We start from the raw sequence: 19,208 nt of genomic DNA, 5'->3' as shown, positions 1-19,208 counted from the left end.
TAAAATACCTGATGGCTAGTGCAAAGTTACCATTATTTTTGCCAATTTTGACTCATTAGTTCTGTCAACCATCAGCAGACCAGCACTCGAGGAGTTGTGTTGCTCTTCAGTGTACATATAAATATTCCTACGAATATTTAAAACTTCATCTTAGAGATGTATCACCAGCTTTGGCAATGAAGGAGTCAAGAGTCATATTACTAGCTAGACAGGTGAAGGTCCCTCAATTAAGGAACTTGAAATATTTTCCAATGCATATGAGGACATCTCTGCATCACATAATGTCATTCCTTCAATACTTACTACAAGCAATTTTCAAATAAATGCCGTCAACTTTCAGCACAGGACTTGAGATCTTATTAATTTAGATCTGAAAATCAATAGTATCAACAGCGGTGAGCTCACTGCTCTCCTAGGAATCATAGGCAAGTGGCTAAAAGTGTACTCTTCTTTTAGTAACTATCTTTCATCCCAAAGAATGTGTGTTCATCACACATTCTTCAATGCCTCCCCAGACCTATCTTTCTGTTCAGCTTTCTAAACAGAAGCTGAATTGCCAAGGGCCAGCTGGTAAGTAGTCAGCAAAGCCATCACAGTTATTCATAGATGAGCTAGGTTTCTTTTCATTCAACAACATAAAACTTCTCAAGAATGTGGGAGATAAGTGTTCCTGAAAATGTCACTCCAGTTGACAGAGCCATCTTCTACTCACTGTCCCTTTGGTGGCTCTTGGTTGGTGGAAGTGGCACAGCAATGCTAGGGAAGATGTAACATCAACTGCCCCAGGAGACAGCTGAGACGAACACCCTATGTCACAAAACACAGCAGGTTAATGAAAGGTATGCCATTCACATGTATGGCCAGGGGTATCCATCAACAGGCAGAAGTTACATACATTATCACCCATGATATGATATATAAGAACAGCACATAGGTCCAAAAAGAAGTATGAATCATACCACAGATAAAGGTTTGTAGTCCAAAGCTTAGCGCATGTGAGAGATAGGGAAAGTCCATCTCAAAATCTTGATGCCTAGGTTTTAAAAATCACCAGTATCCTTTTCTCTGAAAGACTTCTGGCCCGGCGCAGTGGTTCACCTTGTAATCCCAACACCTTGGGAGGCCAAGGTGGGCAGATCATGAGGTCAGGAGTTTGAGACCAACCTGGCCAACTCAGTGAAACCCTGTCTCTACTAAAGATACAAAAAAAAAAATTAGCTGGGCTTGGTGGTGGGCGCCTATAATCTCAGCTACTTAGGAGGCTGAGGCAGGAGAATCGCTTGAATCTGGGAGGCAGAGGTTGCAGTGAGCCAAGACTGTGCCACTGCACTCCAGCTTGGGCGACAGAACAAGACCCTGTCTCAAAAAACAAAACAAAACAAAAAAAAACAAACAAAGAAAAGACTTCTTAGGCAGTCATAGAGAAAATCAGACCCTCAAGAAGATCAGCAACAGAAGTAACCTCGTGATCCCCTTTACCATCAGCCTAACTCATGTTTCAGAAAATAGAATCACACGAAGACAACTGATCACAAGACTCAATTCAACTACAGGCTAAAATACTCAGAAAATAAAGTGTGCCTTACAGTCTAATAATGAGAACAGACTCAGAGCACATTACAGAGGCAGAGAATACAACAAAAGTAGTAGGATCTCTTTAATTTCATAAGGCTCTCAATAAAGGTTTAAAACTAGCACCATTCTTAAAAAACTTGCTCTCAAATAATGCAACAAAACAAGCAATAAATTATGACTATGGAGATACAGATATATATAGGCAGCACATATACTATATATAATACATATATATACTATATACAATATATATACTATATATAATACATATATACTATATACAATATATACTATATATAATACATATATACTATATATAATACATATATACTATATATAATACATATATATAGTACATATGCTGCCCATAAGTACTTTAAAATGTTTAAGAATAACCAATAATAACCAGTAAAATCTTCTTTACAGTTTGTCTAAAGAAAAAGTATTAAATTTGATTCTGCTGCTGACTCTATCCTCCAAAGAGTCAGAATGGTGACCAACTCCATCCCTTTTCTATCTCTCATCAGTTTCCTTCACTATTTCCTAATCATCCCTCACCCACATTACTCCCACAATTCAGTCTTATTCATCTCCAAAACATTCATTCCTCTACTCAAGATACCATTTCCCTCACCCAGTGCTTATCATTTTCAGTTCCCCTGCACAGAACGTGATAGAATTTGGACGTTTGTCCCTTCCAATTCTCATACTGAAATGTAATTCCAAGTGTTGGAGGTGGAGTCTGGTGTGAGGTGTTCGGATCATGCGGGTGGATCCCTCATGAATGGCTTAGCACCATCCACTTGGTGATGAGTGAGCTCTTACTCTGAGTTCGTGTGAGATCTGCTTGTTTAAAAATGTGTGGCATCTCCCTTCTCTCTCCCGCTCCCGCTCTTGCCATGTGGCATGCTGCTCCAGCTTTTCCTTCTCCCATGATTGTAAGCCTCCTGAGGACTCACCAAAAGCCGAGCCATGCTTCCCGTATAGCCCACAGAACTGTGAGCCAATTAAACCTCTTTTCTTTATAAAAATTATCCAGCCTAAGGTATCTATAGGAAGCAACACATATGGACTAACACAGGAAGTTTCACCATCCTGCCTTTGCCCCAGTTCTCCCTCTGCCTGGAATGCCTTTACTTTGAACACCAAACTATCATATTAACAGCAAGAATAAGCCTATTCATTGTTCAAGGTAGCTTAGGTATCACTTCCTCAATGAAACTTTCTCTGACCACCTATGTATAATACATATTCCACATACCTTTCTTTAAGAGCACCTCCAGTCTTTCACGTTTCACATATTGTTCACATCTTCTTCTCAGCACTATACTGAAAACTCCTAGAGAACATTCTATATTCTTAGCACCCAAAGATATGCTTGGCATGTGTTAGGCATTCAATTAGTTTAAAAATTGCAACTATCACTGTATGAAAGTACAAAGTCATCTGAGTACTTGCTAACTAAGGTGAGAAAAACTTACATATATGGTTGGAGTTTCAACATAGTACAGCCCTCCCTTGGTATATGCAGGGAATTGGTTCCAGGACGACCAGCATACAGGGCATGCTGTGAAAACTATTTTAGGTCAGGTCCCTGTTTTACGAAAAAAATTCACATACAACTGGACCTGTGCAGTTCAAACCTGTGTTATTCAAGGGTCAGCAGTATATTAAATAAACCAAGAATATTTTTATTCAATTAATAAAAATGTTCCCAACTCTCCCACATTAACTAAATTGGTAATCTTTCTTTCCAATATATTTTGAATGCTATTTAGTGAAGTCATTCTAATAACACACTACAAAAATGACTACAAGTATAGAGAAATAGAAAGAAATCACTACATGAGTAGGAACCCATCTAACCCAAACAAATGGACATATTTATTGAGCATCTCCCATAAGTAAAATACCATGCTAAATGCCATGCGGGAAATAAAATGGAAGACATGGTACTGATCCTCAATCCTAAATAACTGATTTCTAATTATTTATGTAACTGTATTACCTCCTTTATCAAGCTTGAATGAGTTTGATAAAGGAGGTAATACAGTTATATAAATAATTAGAAATCAGAGTCAAAGATAATTATAATACAAAGAAGACTGAACTTCTGGTTTGTATGACCAGAAAGGCTTAATGAAAAGGCTGGCCTTACAGAAAATGAGACTTTCAAAGAAACGAAAATTTCTGTTCCAAGGAAAGGGTAGACTAAATTAAAAAGAGAAGCACAAAACTAGCCGGGCGAGGTGGCGGGCGCCTGTAGTCGCAGCCTACTTAGGAGGCTGAGGCAGGAGAATGGCGTAAACCCGGGAGGCGGAACTTGCAGTGAGCTGAGATCTGGCCACTGCACTCCAGCCTGGGCGACAGAGCGAGACTCCGTTTCAAAAAAAAAAAAAAAAAAAAAAAGAGAAGCACAAGCAGGTCTGTGAACAGCAAGGAGCTGGACAATCTGGAGAGGCCCCATGTGTGGGAGTCACAGGAAGTGCAGCTGGAATGGAAAGCTGGAATGGCACAGAGTGCCAGGAAGTCAGCATGGGAGTGTACGCCTGCCTTTTACGCCAAGGGCATGCAGGCTTGACTGAGGAGGCCAGGTCCTGAGGACAAGGAAAATGTTCCAAAGGCCAGCAAAAGTCCATTGCTTCTAAAAAGCTGGCAGAGAGCCTCGTCGTTCAAAGAGAACAAACATGGACTCCACTGGTTACTGGCTGTCAACAAAAAGGTATGGCTGTGGTTTCTCCAGGATACAACTGGTCAACTCCAGAACTGACATTTTCTCAGTGTCCTGCAAAATATCTATTTTAACATCCAGACAAGTGGAGGTCATGAAAGAAATAGTTATGAATAACACTTTTCAAACTTAGGAGGAATACGTAACTTTCAAACTGAGTCTGAGGAGCATTCAAATTTCAGAGTGGGCTGGATGGCCCCTTCTAGTCCAGAAGCCCCACCTCACCCACCTTCATTTCCAGTCTTCAACAAAGAGGATCTTTTGCCCTCCACATAGAATCCACCTCATTTCCTAAATCAAATGAATGCACACTTCCCTTTAACGTCACACTGCTGCAGTGCACACAAAGAAGGCTGCAGGCTAACGGCCTGGGACCAAATCTTGTCCCTACAGAGGTGATGGTATTTGTTGGCTTGCACAATGTTTCTTTTCTTTTTCTTTCTTTTTTTTTTTTTTTTGAGATGGAGTCTTGCTCTGTCACCCAGGCTGGAGTGCAGTGGCACAATCTTGGCTCATGGCAACCTCTGCCTCCTGGGTTCAAGTGATTCTCCTGCCTCAGCCTCCCAAGTAGCTGGCATTACAGGCGCCTGCCACTATGCCCAACTAATTTTTATATTTTTAGTAGAGATGGGGTTTCACCATATTGGCCAGGCTGGTCTTGAACACAATGTTTCTTAAACATTGAATTAACAAGATGTCAGTTTTTCACATAAATAAAATCCAGATTTCTTGTTCCTCTATAAAAACAGGCAATTGTGGCAATACTCCCCCATTTACCAGTCTGCCACCCAGCCACCTTGCTCACTCCCAGCTCTGCCTGGTCCCTGCCAGCATTTATTATTCCTCCTGGCTTACAGGGTCTGTGGAGCCCTAATAGTTGGTGGCCAGTCTGAGTACGCTGTGTTGGGTGAGAGCTCAGAAAGAGCATTTCCTCGTTTCACATTCCAGTACTGCTGCTTACTAGTTGTATAACCTTAGACAAGTTACTTAACCTCTCTATGCCTATGTTTCTTCTTCTGTAAACCAGGGACAATTATACTACAACTTACCTTAGAGGGTTGCTGTAAGGAATCAATCAGTTTATAAAAAACAGTGGTTCTCAACGGTGTGGTGAGGAGGATTCTGTACTCCCCCTCCCTCACCCGTCAAGACCTGAAGCATTTGGCAATGTCTGGAGGCGTTCTTAGTTGTCATGACTAGAGAAGGTACCACTAGCATCTAGTGGGTAGGAGCCAGAGATGCTGCTAAATATCCTACAATGCACAGAACAGCCCCCAACAAAGAATTACCCAGCCCAAAATATCAACAGCGCTGAGGAATAGAAGCCCTGACATAAAGCATTTAGAACAACTCCTGGCACAAAGAAAGCCCTTAGTATGCATCAGTTATTACCACCAATGCCCAAGGCAAGTCTTGGCTGGTGTTCCTTCCCTCGGCTAGAGAAAAGTTTGATGCCCTCTGTGTTACCTTTGAGGAATTTAACACACAATTAAAATAGCAAAAGGTACTTGAAATTCAGTTTCCACATCATTAATTTAATAAATGCTTAATTTTAAAAAATAATTCTGATAATATATTTTCCTGAAACAAGAAGCAAACAAGAATACACTTTGGTGAGCAATAATGCACAGTATTTGAAAAGTATATTGTCCTGGAAAATACAGGACATAGAAACCTATGATTACTGCAACTTGGAAGGTCGTGGGCCAAATTCCTCCAAACTCCAGACTGAATACACTGAGGATGCTTGCTAGTCTCACAATACTATTTTGAAAACTGTAACTAGAGAAGAAGAAGAGAAGGGTTTTAAACTAAAGAGCCTACTGAACTTGATTCCATACCACCTGTTCAGGAAGATCCTCCAGGCTTAAATAGCTCAGAGTCAGGGATTCCTGGTGAGAGTTAAAGCTTTAATCTTGATTCACCACAAGAGGTATCTTCCGGATCCAGGTCAGCTCACAAATAAAGCAAGCAAAACAATTGAAAAGGCCTGAGCTGTACTGATATATCGTGTAAGAGGCTGCCGGGAGTTCCAACACAGGACATCAGAACTGATGACGGCCTGCTACAAGCCCTTGCAGCCATGAACCAGGGGTACTGACTAGGCTTCTTAGCCTAGCACTGCAAGTAACACAGGGCTAGTCTCTCTGGGCCTCAGTTTTCTCATCTCTAATATTAAAAAGTAGAAATCATTGTTAGTATTTTCCAATACCATAAACACAGCGAACACTGATTTTATTTGTGACAGTGTGCCTTCAACATTTATAGCCCAAAGACATGAGTTCTCTCAAAGGACCTCTTGATAACTGCAGAAGGCAGACCCTTAACTACAACAGAAAACAGGTTCTGTGGAATTAAAGCTGAGAAAAGCCTAACAGTGTGTCTCTCAAAGATAAGATGATAAAAGTGTAAATAAAATAACAGGGCTCTACAATCTGCAAAAAACTGTTCATGTATAACACAAATTGTCAAGTCTCTTAAGCTCAAGTCAACATATATTTTAACACCTGTGTATGTAATAGTGCAATACCAATGCTATCAGGACTGGTAACTGGTGTCAAAGAGACGCTCCCGAAAGTGCTATGAGAAAAGAAGGCTTCTGTTATAGAGACATGGGAAATGCTTTATTGATAAAGCAGCATTTGAGTGGACTTAGAGGGACAGGTAGAATTTTGGCTGGCTGGAGTTGTCTATCCAGAGGGCATTCCAAGCAGAACAAGTAATGGCACTGAAGCTGGAAAGCCTGAGGCAAAGATCAGGAGTCCAATTTGGGGCACTGGGCTCATGGCAAAAGATGGAGGTCAAATCATGATGACCTGGGTCTTCAGAATATGGGCATCAGTTGCATGAACAATTTTAAAGAACAGAGATAGTCAGAATGTCTAGTTTTGATATTTTGGCCTAAAGAGCAAAAACTCTCTTTTGCTTAAACTTAAGTACCTTCCAATATTTAAAAAAGAAGATACTAATTCCATTAAAATTATTCTAAAGAAAAAGATAAATTCTATTAAGTTACAGTAGAGTCAAAAAGACATACAGAAAGTAAATTAAGCTATTTATTAGTCTGTTATTATTTGTCTACGATATTCCACTCATAATTACTAAAATATGCAAACCTTAGAAATAAATAATGCGTATTTTTAAATATTAAGACCACTGTTAACAGCATGCTCAATCACATTAATTTATAAACTGATTTTGACTTATTTTTAAACATAACATATTACTAAGAAAAAGAAGTTATATCACTGACCTAAGGGCTTCCTCAATAACAGGAAGAAACTCTACTCGCTAAGAGAAACTATGAGTCAGCAAACTCTACACAATATTCCCATACTTCTAAGCATAAGGTTAAGGCTAGGAAAATAGTAACACATTTTAAACTCCTTTTCAAACATTTCTAAAATTAAAACAAAATGTTAAAAGTCATTTTTAAACCACAGCTTTCTATTAACAGAAATCAGATTCATCCAGAAAGTTTATACCTGTTCATTGTTCAGAAAAGGGAAGGAAAATAAGGCAAAGGATTATTGTAGCCCAAAAAGAAGCAACGTCTCATCTTTTTAAAATTAACTTTTACAAGTTTGTGGACAACAAATTCATGCTGTGGAAATATTATATTTTTATATCTATAGAACTATATTGATAGGGGCCTTTCATGAAGGAAATATAGCAGAGAAAACACTAGCCTGAAAATGAGCAGGGTGAAAATTTGATACCAGTTTGTCCATTAGGTGCATTATTTTAAAACTCACTGACCTTCTCTGGGCCTCCACAGCCCCAGCTCAAAACTAAGAGGGGTGAATCACGTGATCGCTAAACTAAGAGGGGTGAATCATGTGATCTCTAAAATGCCACATCATAAAACATAATTTTAAGTAATAGAGACTTGTTGCTGTTAAGGGTCGTGAGGTTGGGGGTTAATGGGAGGTGGGGTAGAATAAATTAGGCTTTGGAGTAAAGCTAATAGGAGTTCAAATCCAAGCTCCATCAGTACTAGCTCAGTAGCTGAAGTGTAAGTTTCCTTCACTATCAAAAAAGCCTAGTATTTTCCTTTGCAACATGTTGGAAGGAATAGAATGTATATAACATACCTGGCACATCATAGGTACTAAATAAAGGCAAGCATTATGTTTCTGTTCAGTAATACAAGTTCTAATGAAGAACAATAATCCACTTGCCAATGCAGCTTCCTAGAATTTGGCTTGGAGAAGAGCAGAGACCGACTGCCACGCTTTCCAAGTGGAAGGCAGGTACAGGTAATAAGAAAGAGGATTCATGCTTGGAAGTAGAAAGGATTAAAAGCAGGGAGCTGAAGAAAAAGCAAAGACTTTGAGTTCTGCATATAACAATGGAAAGGACGCAAACTACATGAGATAAGGTGCTGAAGGAAACACGATCTTTTCATTAAGAGGGCCTCTGGAGGCCGGGCGCGGTGGCTCAAGCCTGTAATCCCAGCACTTTGGGAGGCCGAGACGGGCGGATCACGAGGTCAGGAGATCGAGACCATCCTGGCTAACATGGTGAAACCCCGTCTCTACTAAAAAAATACAAAAAACTAGCCGGGCGAGGTGGCGGGCGCCTGTAGTCCCAGCTACTTGGGAGGCTGAGGCAGGAGAATGGCGTAAACCCGGGAGGCGGAGCTTGCAGTGAGCTGAGATCCAGCCACTGCACTCCAGCCCGGGCGACAGAGCGAGACTCCGTCTCAAAAAAAAAAAAAAAAAAAAAGAGGGCCTCTGGAGAAAAAACATATACACAATGAATTACTGCAATTATTTCATAACCAAAACAAAGCAGAAAGTTGGTTAGAGTTTATGAGTATCACTAAAAGAAAACAAGACTTTGCAATATACAAATTATCTTTCCCTTGCCTGCCTGTAATTCTCACATGGGATACAAGATGATCCAATCCCTGTACACCTCTCCAGGGTCACCTCTGACCACTGTCCCCTCACCTCACCCTTCCCTAGGTTCACTCAAAGGTTCCCTTCGTCCCTGCAACATGCCAAGTTCATTCTTCCTTTAGCTCCTTTACACTGTTTATATCTGCCTAGAAACTTCCAGCCCATTTTCTCATGGCTGACTCAGCTAAACTTTCAGCTATCACCCAAAATGTCACCTCCTCAGGGAGGTCTTCTCTGACCACCCCAAATCTCCACACTACCCAATCACTCTCAAGCTCCCTACCCAGTAATACCTTCTCTGCCATTTATTACTATCTAAACTTGTCTTTTTTATTTATATGTGTATTATATTCTCCATCAAAAGTTAAAATCTTTGAGGGTAGGGGCCTTATCTAAATTGCTCACTACTCAATCTCTAACACCTAAAACAATGGATGGCATAGATAATCACTCAGATAAACTGTCCAATGAATAAATCCAAATGATGTTAATCACCATCCTTCTGTGAACATAAGTAAGGTAATATCCCTCAGAGGCTGTTTAATTTCATTTCTTTCATGCAGTTTTAGGCAATGCAATAAAGCTGTTTTAAAAGACCAATGTTTGAGACAGCTAGATTTTAAAGAGAGTGACTTCTACATGACAACATATTGTACATGTTTTCACTTTATCAACACTAATAATCCACCACTTTAATTACCAGAATCCGTAAATAAAACAAGGATACCATAAGTTGTTTTGTGAGATCCTGCTTCTATAAAGAGGCGTATGGGTAGATGGTATATAGATGGGAATTACCTTTCAGAACTCTACCTAACAAGGAAATGCAGCAAACTGGACTAATTCCAGTAAAGATTTAATTAGACCCGTTACTTTGTTACCTTGCTAAACTTATCCAAACTAGTACAAGTGATGAATTCAGTGATTCCATCTGTGAAATAGAAGACAAATGACATAGTGAACAAACAAAAGTTCCACAATGTCCACCCATGTTTGAACTAAAAGAGAGGGGGAAAAAAAATCCCTAACCCTAAATCAAAAGTAATCAAGCAACTAAAATTTCAAACAATGGCGAGATATCCATGAGTAGGCGAAGCAGTGAACTGAAACCACAGCGAGAACATTCATGATTTGTGCTTTCATTTTTTTTTTTTTTTTTTGAACACGACTTTTCTCAATGAATAGAAGAGACTCACAACCGCCTGTGTCTGGACAACCCACGCATTACACCCAGTCACAAATTCTTGGTCCCTCTGGAGGGCCCATGGCGGCAGCACGGGGCTGACCCCATCGGGGACTCCAAAGGGCCCGCAGACTGGAGCAATGGGGACACTCGCGCAACCTATATCCATCGCTGAATCCCTGCCCAAGCCGTGGGAGCAGCGGGACTCAGCATTCTGCAATTTCACTCTTGTGTCCATTATGAGCACAGCCTGCCTCGCCCCTCCTCCCCTGGAGGCTCGCGCAGGACTCAGTAAACAGAACAGGACTGGGCTATGGCCTCCGTCCGCGGGTCCCCTGTATGCCCCCATGCAAGTCATCTGACCCAAGAGACTCAGTTTTCCAACCTGTCAAATAGGGGAACGAGAAACCCAGCCTACCTCAACGGGTGGTTCCTGGCCGGCCGCCCCAGGCTGGCCCGAGAACTGCGGCTCAGCGGTCGCGCCTCTGCCTGAGGGGCGGGGCTTGGCGGGGCGGACCCCGGACACAGTCCAGCGGGCGATGCGCAGCCCACCGCCCGCACCCAGCAGCCCCGGGACCTCCGGCCCGTGACGTCAGCACGCTGACGTCGGCGCACAGAGTTCGCATCTCGCTCGAGGGACCAAAGACTCGACGGGCTCACGAGCGCCTCCGTAGAGGAGCCAATCTATTGGTCAAATGACCTGTCAATCTCCTACTGACCAGTAAGCGACGCGGAAAGGAGGGAGAAGGCGGGCCGGCCTGCCTGTAGGAATGGGTGAGAAATCTGCTGGTTGGACTTCCCTGTATTTTGCATCACACGGTTTAACAAGCGTCGGATTCCTTTTCGACCGCGTTTCTGCGCCTTCCGCTTCCCTTCAGTCATTCGATGGGGGTTTATGCTCCAGCTCTTGGGAAAATGTCATGGAAATGGGTTTCAGGGCCCCTTGGGCATCTCATGCTGAGCCCTCCAGGAATGAAAACAGGGCATACCATTTCTATGCCGGTAATCAGTTCAAGAGTCACCTCTTCTAACTCTCACCTCCCCCAGACCTATTTAGGATACCTTTTCTCTGCGCTCCTAGTTCGTAACTAACATCTCTAAGGGGCAGTCACATTTGATTATGTGTCTGTTTTCACACGAAGTTAGGCACCTTTTATTGTTTTATTTAAAATTTAATTAAACTTTTCTCCCAATAGATGCTACAGTTATACACATTTTTAGAAGTACAGAGGTATACAGTGAACATTCTTTGGATCCCCATTTTATTATTTGTATATTTTTCCAAAGTCATTATAAGTGTCGATATTAATTTTAAACTACACAAGACTATGTCCTTGCAAAGAAGAAGAAGAAAAAAAAAAAAGCTTAAACGTTACGAATTATGCTTGTATACCTTTTAGGCCCTAATTACAAACCCAATCTGTAGATGATGAGTCCTAGATCCTGTGCATTTGCAGGTGTAGATGTTTTTTTGCACTCAGCATTGAAATCTTTCCATATCTGTATATAAATCTACCTCATTCTCTGAAAATGCTACATGTCCTCAGAACCAATGTGTATATATATATATATACATATATATAATTAATGTGCCATTCCCCCACCCTCCCATATTTGTTTATTAATATTACTGTGAGAAGTAATGGTACCACAAACATATATGTAGGTGCCTTTTTGTACTTAGGTCCAAGTATTTCTTTAGAGTACAGATACCAACATGAGAATGTACTGGATCATAGAGTATGCACGATGTAAATCCTTAATAGATTTCACTGATTTGCTCCCCTGAGTAGTTGTTCTAACTTACATTCCCACTCCTTTTTTTTTTTTTTTTTTGTATTTGAGCAATTTTTCCCTGTATCCTTGCCAAAATTGATAAAATACAATTTTTAAAAATTCTATAAACTGATAGATGTGAAAATCTTTTAAAGGATAACATATACAAAATACAATAATCATAAGTGCTTGTCTTAATGACAGTGTGAACAAACTTGTGTAACCACCACCTCATACCAAAATTTTAAATGTTTACCAGCAATATAGAAGCTTTCCTCATGCTCAGTCTTAGTCGTTATACCCCTACACACAGGCACAATTCTGAATCCTACCATCAAATTAGTTTTGCCTGCTTTTGAATGTTTATAAGTAGTCCTACATGATATGTACTCTTATGTGGCTCTTTTTGCTTAATACTATATTTGTAAGATTGATCCATATTAAAGAATATAACAGTTTCATTTTCATTTTTATATATAATTCCAAAATTTTTTGTCTATTCTATTGTTGTCTGACATTAGGTCATTTAAAGTTTGGGGTAATTACAAATGACGCTGCTATGAATATTCTTGTACCTGTCTTATGATGCATATAGTTACACATTTGATTTTGGAAGATCCCTAGAAGTAGTATTACTATGCACAGGGTATATATTCAATATATTCAACATTAGTAGACACTGCCAAATAGTTTTTAGGTTTTACTAATTTATACATGCCCTAACTGTGAATGAAAATTTCAGTTACTCTGCATCTTTGCCAACACTTGCTATACTCATTTGTGTTTTGTGTTCTTCCTTTTTCTTTTCCTTTTTAAATGTTATACATTCTGGTGAATATGTAGAGTCATCACATTGTGGATTTAATTGCATTTACTCATGTGTAGCCTCTGAAGTCTCAAAGAAATTGATGGAAACCATTCCTGAGGAAGCTCAGATATTGGACTTACTAGACAATGATTTAAGTAAACTCTCACATATGCTCAAAGAACTAAAGGAAACTGAGAGTTGAAGCCAGTTGGGCTTCTGGGTTGGGTGGGGACTTGGAGAACTTTTCTCTCTAGCTAAAGGATTGTAAATGCACCAATCAGCACTCTGTGTCTAGCTAAAAGTTTGTAAATGCACCAATTGGCACTCTGTGTCTGGGTGGGGACTTGGAGAACTTTTCTGTCTAGCTAAAGGTTTGTAAACACACCAATCAGCACTCTGTGTCTAGCTAAAAGTTTGTAAGTGCACCAATCAGCACTCTGTAAAAACAGACCAATCAGTACTCTGTAAAATGGACCAATCAGCTCTCTGTAAAATGGACCAATCAGCAGGATGTTGGTGGGGCCAAATAAGTAAATAAAAGCAGGCCAGCCCAGCTAGCAGGGCAACCTGGTGGGGTCCACTTCTACAATCTGGGAGGTTTGTTATTTTGCTGTTGGCAATAAATCTTGCTGCTGCTGGCTCTATGGGTCGGCACTACTCTTATGAGCTGTAACACTCACAGTGAAGGTCTACAGCTTCACTCCTGAAGCCAGCAAGACCACGAACCCAACAGGAGGAATGAACAACTCTGGATGCGCCACCTTTAAGAACTGTAGCACTCTGCGAAGGTCTGCAGCTTCACACCTGAAGTCAGTGAGACCACAAACCCACCAGAAGGAACAAACTCTGGATACACCATCTTTAAGAACAGTAACTCACTTCTAGGGTCCGCGGCTTCATTCTTGAAGTCAACCAGACCAAGAACCCACCAATTCTAGACACAAAACCATGAACATAAAATGTGAAGGAAAATAGGGTAATGATGTATAAACAAAAGGAATATATCAATAAAAAGATAGAAATTGTGAAAAGGAACCAAATAGAAAAATCTTGAGCTTGCAAGTACAAATAAGTTAAATGAAACCTCATTTTAGAATTTCAGGAGACACTTTTGGCATGTTGAAGGATGAATCAGTAAACTTGAAGATAGGAAAATTGAAATTATCCAGTCTTAGGAGCAGAAAGAAATAACAAGAAAGGAAAATGAGCAAAGCCTAAGGGACCTAGGGGATATCAATAAGGATACCGAAATATGTATTACAGAAGTCACACAAATAAAAGAGAGAGAAAAAGAAAAAGTACATTAGAGGATAAAAATGTCTAAGAGCTCCCCAAATTTGGCAAAGAAAAAAAGAAGATTCAATTAAATAAAATCAGAAATGAAAGTGAAGACATTATATCAAATTTATGTAAGGAAAAAGGATTATAAGATTCCACTGTGAATAGTTGTGTGCTGACAGATTAAATAACCTGAATGAAAAAGGTATGTTCCTAGAAACACACAAATTACCAAAACTAACTCAAGAAAAAAATAGGAACTATAACCAGATCTGTAACAAAGAGATTGAATTAGTCCTTTAAAAACAGTAACAACAAAACTTAAAAAACAAAAGTCAAAGACCAAATGGCTACACTGGTGAATTCTACTGGACATTTAAATAATTAACACCAATCCTTTTCAAACTCTTCCAAAAAATTGAAGAGAAAGGAACACTTCCTAACTGATTCTCTGAGGCTAGTAATATTCTCATACCAAAGCAGACAAAGCCAAACAAAGACACTATAAGAGAACTAGAGACCAATATTCCTGTATGAATAGGCTCAACATTCTCAACAAACTATCAGCTATTTGAATCCAAGAGCATATTAAAAGATTATACACTATGACCAAGTGGGATGTATCCTAGTAATGCAAGGGTGGTTCAACAAAAGAAAATCAAGTTTATTTAACGTATCGTCATAATAAATTGAAAGAAACCATGTGATCATGTCAATTGACACAGAACATTTGAAAAAAATCAACATTGTTTCTTGATAAAAACACTCAGAAAACTAAGAAAAGAAAGGAATTTCCTAAACCCACACCTAACATCAGATTCAATAATGAAATAAAGAAAGCTTTCCCCCTAAAATCAAGAACAAGACAAGGATGCCCACTTTTACCACTGCTCATCAACATTGTACTGGAAGTTGTAGTTAGAGCAGTTGGGCAAGGAAAAGAAATAAAATGCATACAAATTAGAGAGGAAGAAGTAAAACTATATTCAGAGATGGCATGATCTTGTATCTAGGGAGTTCCAAGGAATCTGAAAAAACAAGAATGACACAACTAGAATGAATAATTTAGCAAAGTTGCAGGTACAAGATCAACACAAATCTAAGTTGTATTTCTGTGCACTAGTAATGAACAAACTGAAAAGTAAATTAATAAAATGTCATTTACATAAGCATTCAAAAATTAAAATAGCTAGAAATAAATTTAAGCAATGAAAGACTTGTATACTGAAAACTAAAAATCATTGCTAAAACTAATTTAATACCCAGATAATTGCAATTGCATACCGTATTCAAGAGTTTGAAGACAATATACTTAAAATGGCAATACTTCTGATCACCATTGTTAAATTGAATAAACAGGAGGCCATTGACCTGACACTGTGTGCATACTTTGAGTTCCTTCATAATGTATCACAGTCTAACTCAGTACATAAAGAAACAACTTGGGAGTCTGATTTTTATAACACATAGCCTGATCTTTACCAGGCACAGGCAGCCAACTGATCAGACCATGTCCATGTCAGTCAAATGTCTAGCTCTAATCACTCGAGCTATTTCTGCACTTTACATCACGTTCTGTCTATAAATACTCACTGTCCATGTTGCAAAGTGGAGCTCTGAACCTCTTCTATTCTGAGTGCTGCCTAATTCATGAATCATTCTTTGCTCAAATGCTGTTAAATTTAATTTCTCAAAAGTTTTTCTGTTAGTATCATCTACAGATTCAGTGAAATCTCTGTCAAAATTTTGATAGCCTTTTTACAAACAGGAAAAAACTATCCTCAAATTCATGTAGAATTGTCATTGTTAAATTCTACAAGAATTTAACAATAATTTTAAAATAGCCAAACAATCTTAAAACAAACCAAGTTAAAGAATTCATATATTCTGACTTAAAAACTTACAAAGAAGCTATGGTAATCAAGAAAGTGTGGCACTGGTGTATAGAGACATATAGATCATTGAGAGTCAAGAAATAAACCCATACAACTATTTCCAGTTGATTTTGAACAAGGGTACCAAATGAAGAAAATGATAATCTCACCAACAAATGTTGTTGGTACAACTGGAAATACATATGCAAAAGAGTGAAATGAGACCCCCCTACCTCACTCCATTTGCAAAAATTGACTCAGAATATGCCAAAGACTAAATATCAGAGCTAAAACCAAAAACTCTTAGAAGAAAACACAGGGGTAAATCTTGGTAAATCCTTGGATTTGGCAATGGATTCCTTGGTAGCAGAAAAAGATCATAAACATCAACAACAAAAATTTTGCTATTAACTGTACTCATGAGCATTAAAAAGGCTTTACATCAAAGAGCATTATCAAGAAAATGAAAAATCAATCTACAAAGTAGAGGAAAATATTTGCAAGTCATCTAACTGATAAGGGTCTAATATCCAGAATATATAGAGAACTCCTCAACTCAACAACAAAAAGACAACACAACTAAAAAATAGGAAAAGAAACAGAACAGACATTTCTTCAAAGATGATATACAAACCACCAAGAAGACGCGAAGACATGATCAAAATCATTGGTCAATAGGGAAATGAAAATCAAAACCCCAGGCACGATTTCACACCCACTAGAATGACAAGAAATTGGAACCCTTGTGCATTTCTGGTGAGAATGTAAAATAGGGAAGCTGCTGTGGAAAACAGTTTGGTTGCTCCTCAAAAAATTAAACTTAGATTTACCATGTGACTCATCATTTTCAGTTTTAAGTGTATACCCAAAAGAATTAAAAGCATGTACTCAAACAAGTATAAGTACATACATATGTTCATAGTACCACCACTCACGAGAACCAAAAGTTGGAAACATCCCAAATATTCATCAACAGATTAATGGTGTATACATACAATGGAATATTATTTAGCATAAAGAGGAACAAAGTGCTGAAACATGCTACAATGTGAATAAACCTGAAAACATTATGCAAAGTGAAAAAAGCCAGACACAAAAGATTACATATTGTGTGATTCCATTTATATGAAATATTAAGAATAGGCAAAGCCATACAGACAGAATACAGATTGGTGCTTATCAGGTTTTGGGAGCAGGGGGAGGATGGAGAAAGTGCTTATGGGCTAAGGGGTTTTCCTTTGAGGTGATGAAAATATTTTGAAACTAGACAGAAGTGGTAGTTGTACAACATTTGAAATGTACTAAGTAAACCCTAATGAATTTTTCAAACGCTAATGAACTTTCAAATGCTTAAGTTTATGTTATGTGAATTTCAACTCAAAAAACATTAATTCAATGGCTCAACTACTACCAAAAGAAATATGTTCAGAAGAGGTTTGTTCTCCTTCCCAAACTTTCATGGAGTGAAGGTAGTAGGGAGATCTATAGCTATTGTAAATATGAAAGGACTATCTAAATTACTTTAAATATTTGCAATGTTCCACTTAAATTATGACAGTGTAAACATTTAAATTACTAGGGAAATTTCTGTTATTATATTCCCAATTCATCTGCCACTCATCCTCCGACTTTGCATTTTAAACTAGGTATACTTTTTGTTTTTTGCCTCAGAACTGGGGCTTAGAAATATTTGTTGAATAAATGATGCAATGAACATATTAGTTTATAATTTCATGTAAATACAACGCTTCTATCAAATCCATTCTCTACGTTGCCTCTACTGAAGGCATGATGAAAGCCTGAAGTTTTGCAAGAAATATATTGATAATGGAAATCAGTAATACACATTAGGGTAGATGGAAAAGAAGTTTTAAATATGTAATCTATTAAAGACGTAGACTTGACAAAAGCTGACAATTGCCTTTATTGGGGAAAATAAAGAGATGGGGAAAGGGTGATTGGTTAAGGAATTTTGCCATTAATTTAAATCAGGAATTCAGGAGGAAAGCTATAAACTCACTCTTGAACATTTCATGTCTGAGATAGGTGTAGTTCATCTGGATGTCTAGAAGTCAACTAGATGATAAACCTGGAGAGCTCAAGAGAGACATCATCATGTGCATGGGTATAGATGCTATTGCTCAGAGAGTGTACACATTGAGAAGGAAAGAGAACCAATGGTAGAATCTTGGCAATATCATTATTTAGAGTAGGCTGAAGCAGAAGAGACCAAAATGAAACATAGACACAGTGAACTCAGGTGAGAGAAGAAACACAGGGAGAAGTCATGGTTGACTAAAAAACAGTGTTTTGAGCGCAAAGTGATAAAAGACTTTATATAAAATAATAAGTGATATGGAACAAAAATTAAGAGAACACAGAATAGAAATCTTAACAGAATGACACAAATATGGGAATATTTTCTTAAATAGATCAGCTGCAACTTCAAGGATATAAGTGATATAAAGCAGTAAAACAGTAAGTGGAAGACGGAGAAAGACAAGCCATTACAGGAGAAAAATAGAGGGAGCAACGTGCGAGTCTACCATTCATTCAACCTTGACTGCATGTAAACTGCTATAGAACTTATTGAAAAGTCAACTTCAACTGCAGCAATTTAACTATCAGAAGTGGAAAAGACAGAGCTAATGATGATTTATGAGCCCAGAGCTAATGTTAGAACTTTATAGAACTTTGCCAACCCAAACCATCAGTAAATTTGGTCATTTCCATCCTGTTCTCTCCTTCTTTGAGGTATTTGATTGCATTTTGGTGAAGCAGTTTAGCTCACTGCGGTCTGTCATGTAACACAGGACCACAGCTCCTATGAAAATCCTCTCCTGCTCCACTGAGTGAGTCAAGACAGCCAGGAAGGAGGCACCCTCTGCCACTGTGACTCACCATGCATGGGATTGAGCTGGTGACCCGGGAACGGAGCCGCTGCATCTCTCTAACATGTGGACCCAGTGTTAGCCAAAACTGGTCAAACCACCAATTCCACACTTCAAATTAGGCCTCTGACTTGCAAAGCTGCCCAGAAGTCATACAGAGGTCATTGGTCTATTCTTCCCAGCTATGT

General features: G+C 38.9%; 1 protein-coding gene across 2 annotated transcripts in view; it reads right to left on the bottom strand.

Moving 5' to 3' along the window:
- Positions 1-11,026, bottom strand: part of STARD3NL (STARD3 N-terminal like) — a 53,677-nt gene extending 42,651 nt beyond the window's left edge. Inside the window, exons 1-2 of one of the 2 annotated variants that reach the window (XM_010364025.2) lie at positions 10,812-11,005; positions 10,092-10,141 (exon numbers count right to left, since the gene is read on the bottom strand). The gene's annotated coding sequence lies outside the window, so the exon portion shown is untranslated. Of the gene's footprint in view, positions 1-10,091; positions 10,142-10,811 lie in introns of both variants that reach the window. The other variant, XM_010364024.1, reaches the window with a different exon arrangement.
- Between the last annotated feature and the right edge of the window lie 8,182 nt (positions 11,027-19,208).

Source organism: Rhinopithecus roxellana, chromosome 6 (assembly GCF_007565055.1).
Source record: "Rhinopithecus roxellana isolate Shanxi Qingling chromosome 6, ASM756505v1, whole genome shotgun sequence".
Classification (NCBI taxonomy): domain Eukaryota; kingdom Metazoa; phylum Chordata; class Mammalia; order Primates; family Cercopithecidae; genus Rhinopithecus; species Rhinopithecus roxellana.
This window is presented reverse-complemented; position numbering and strand designations above follow the sequence as displayed.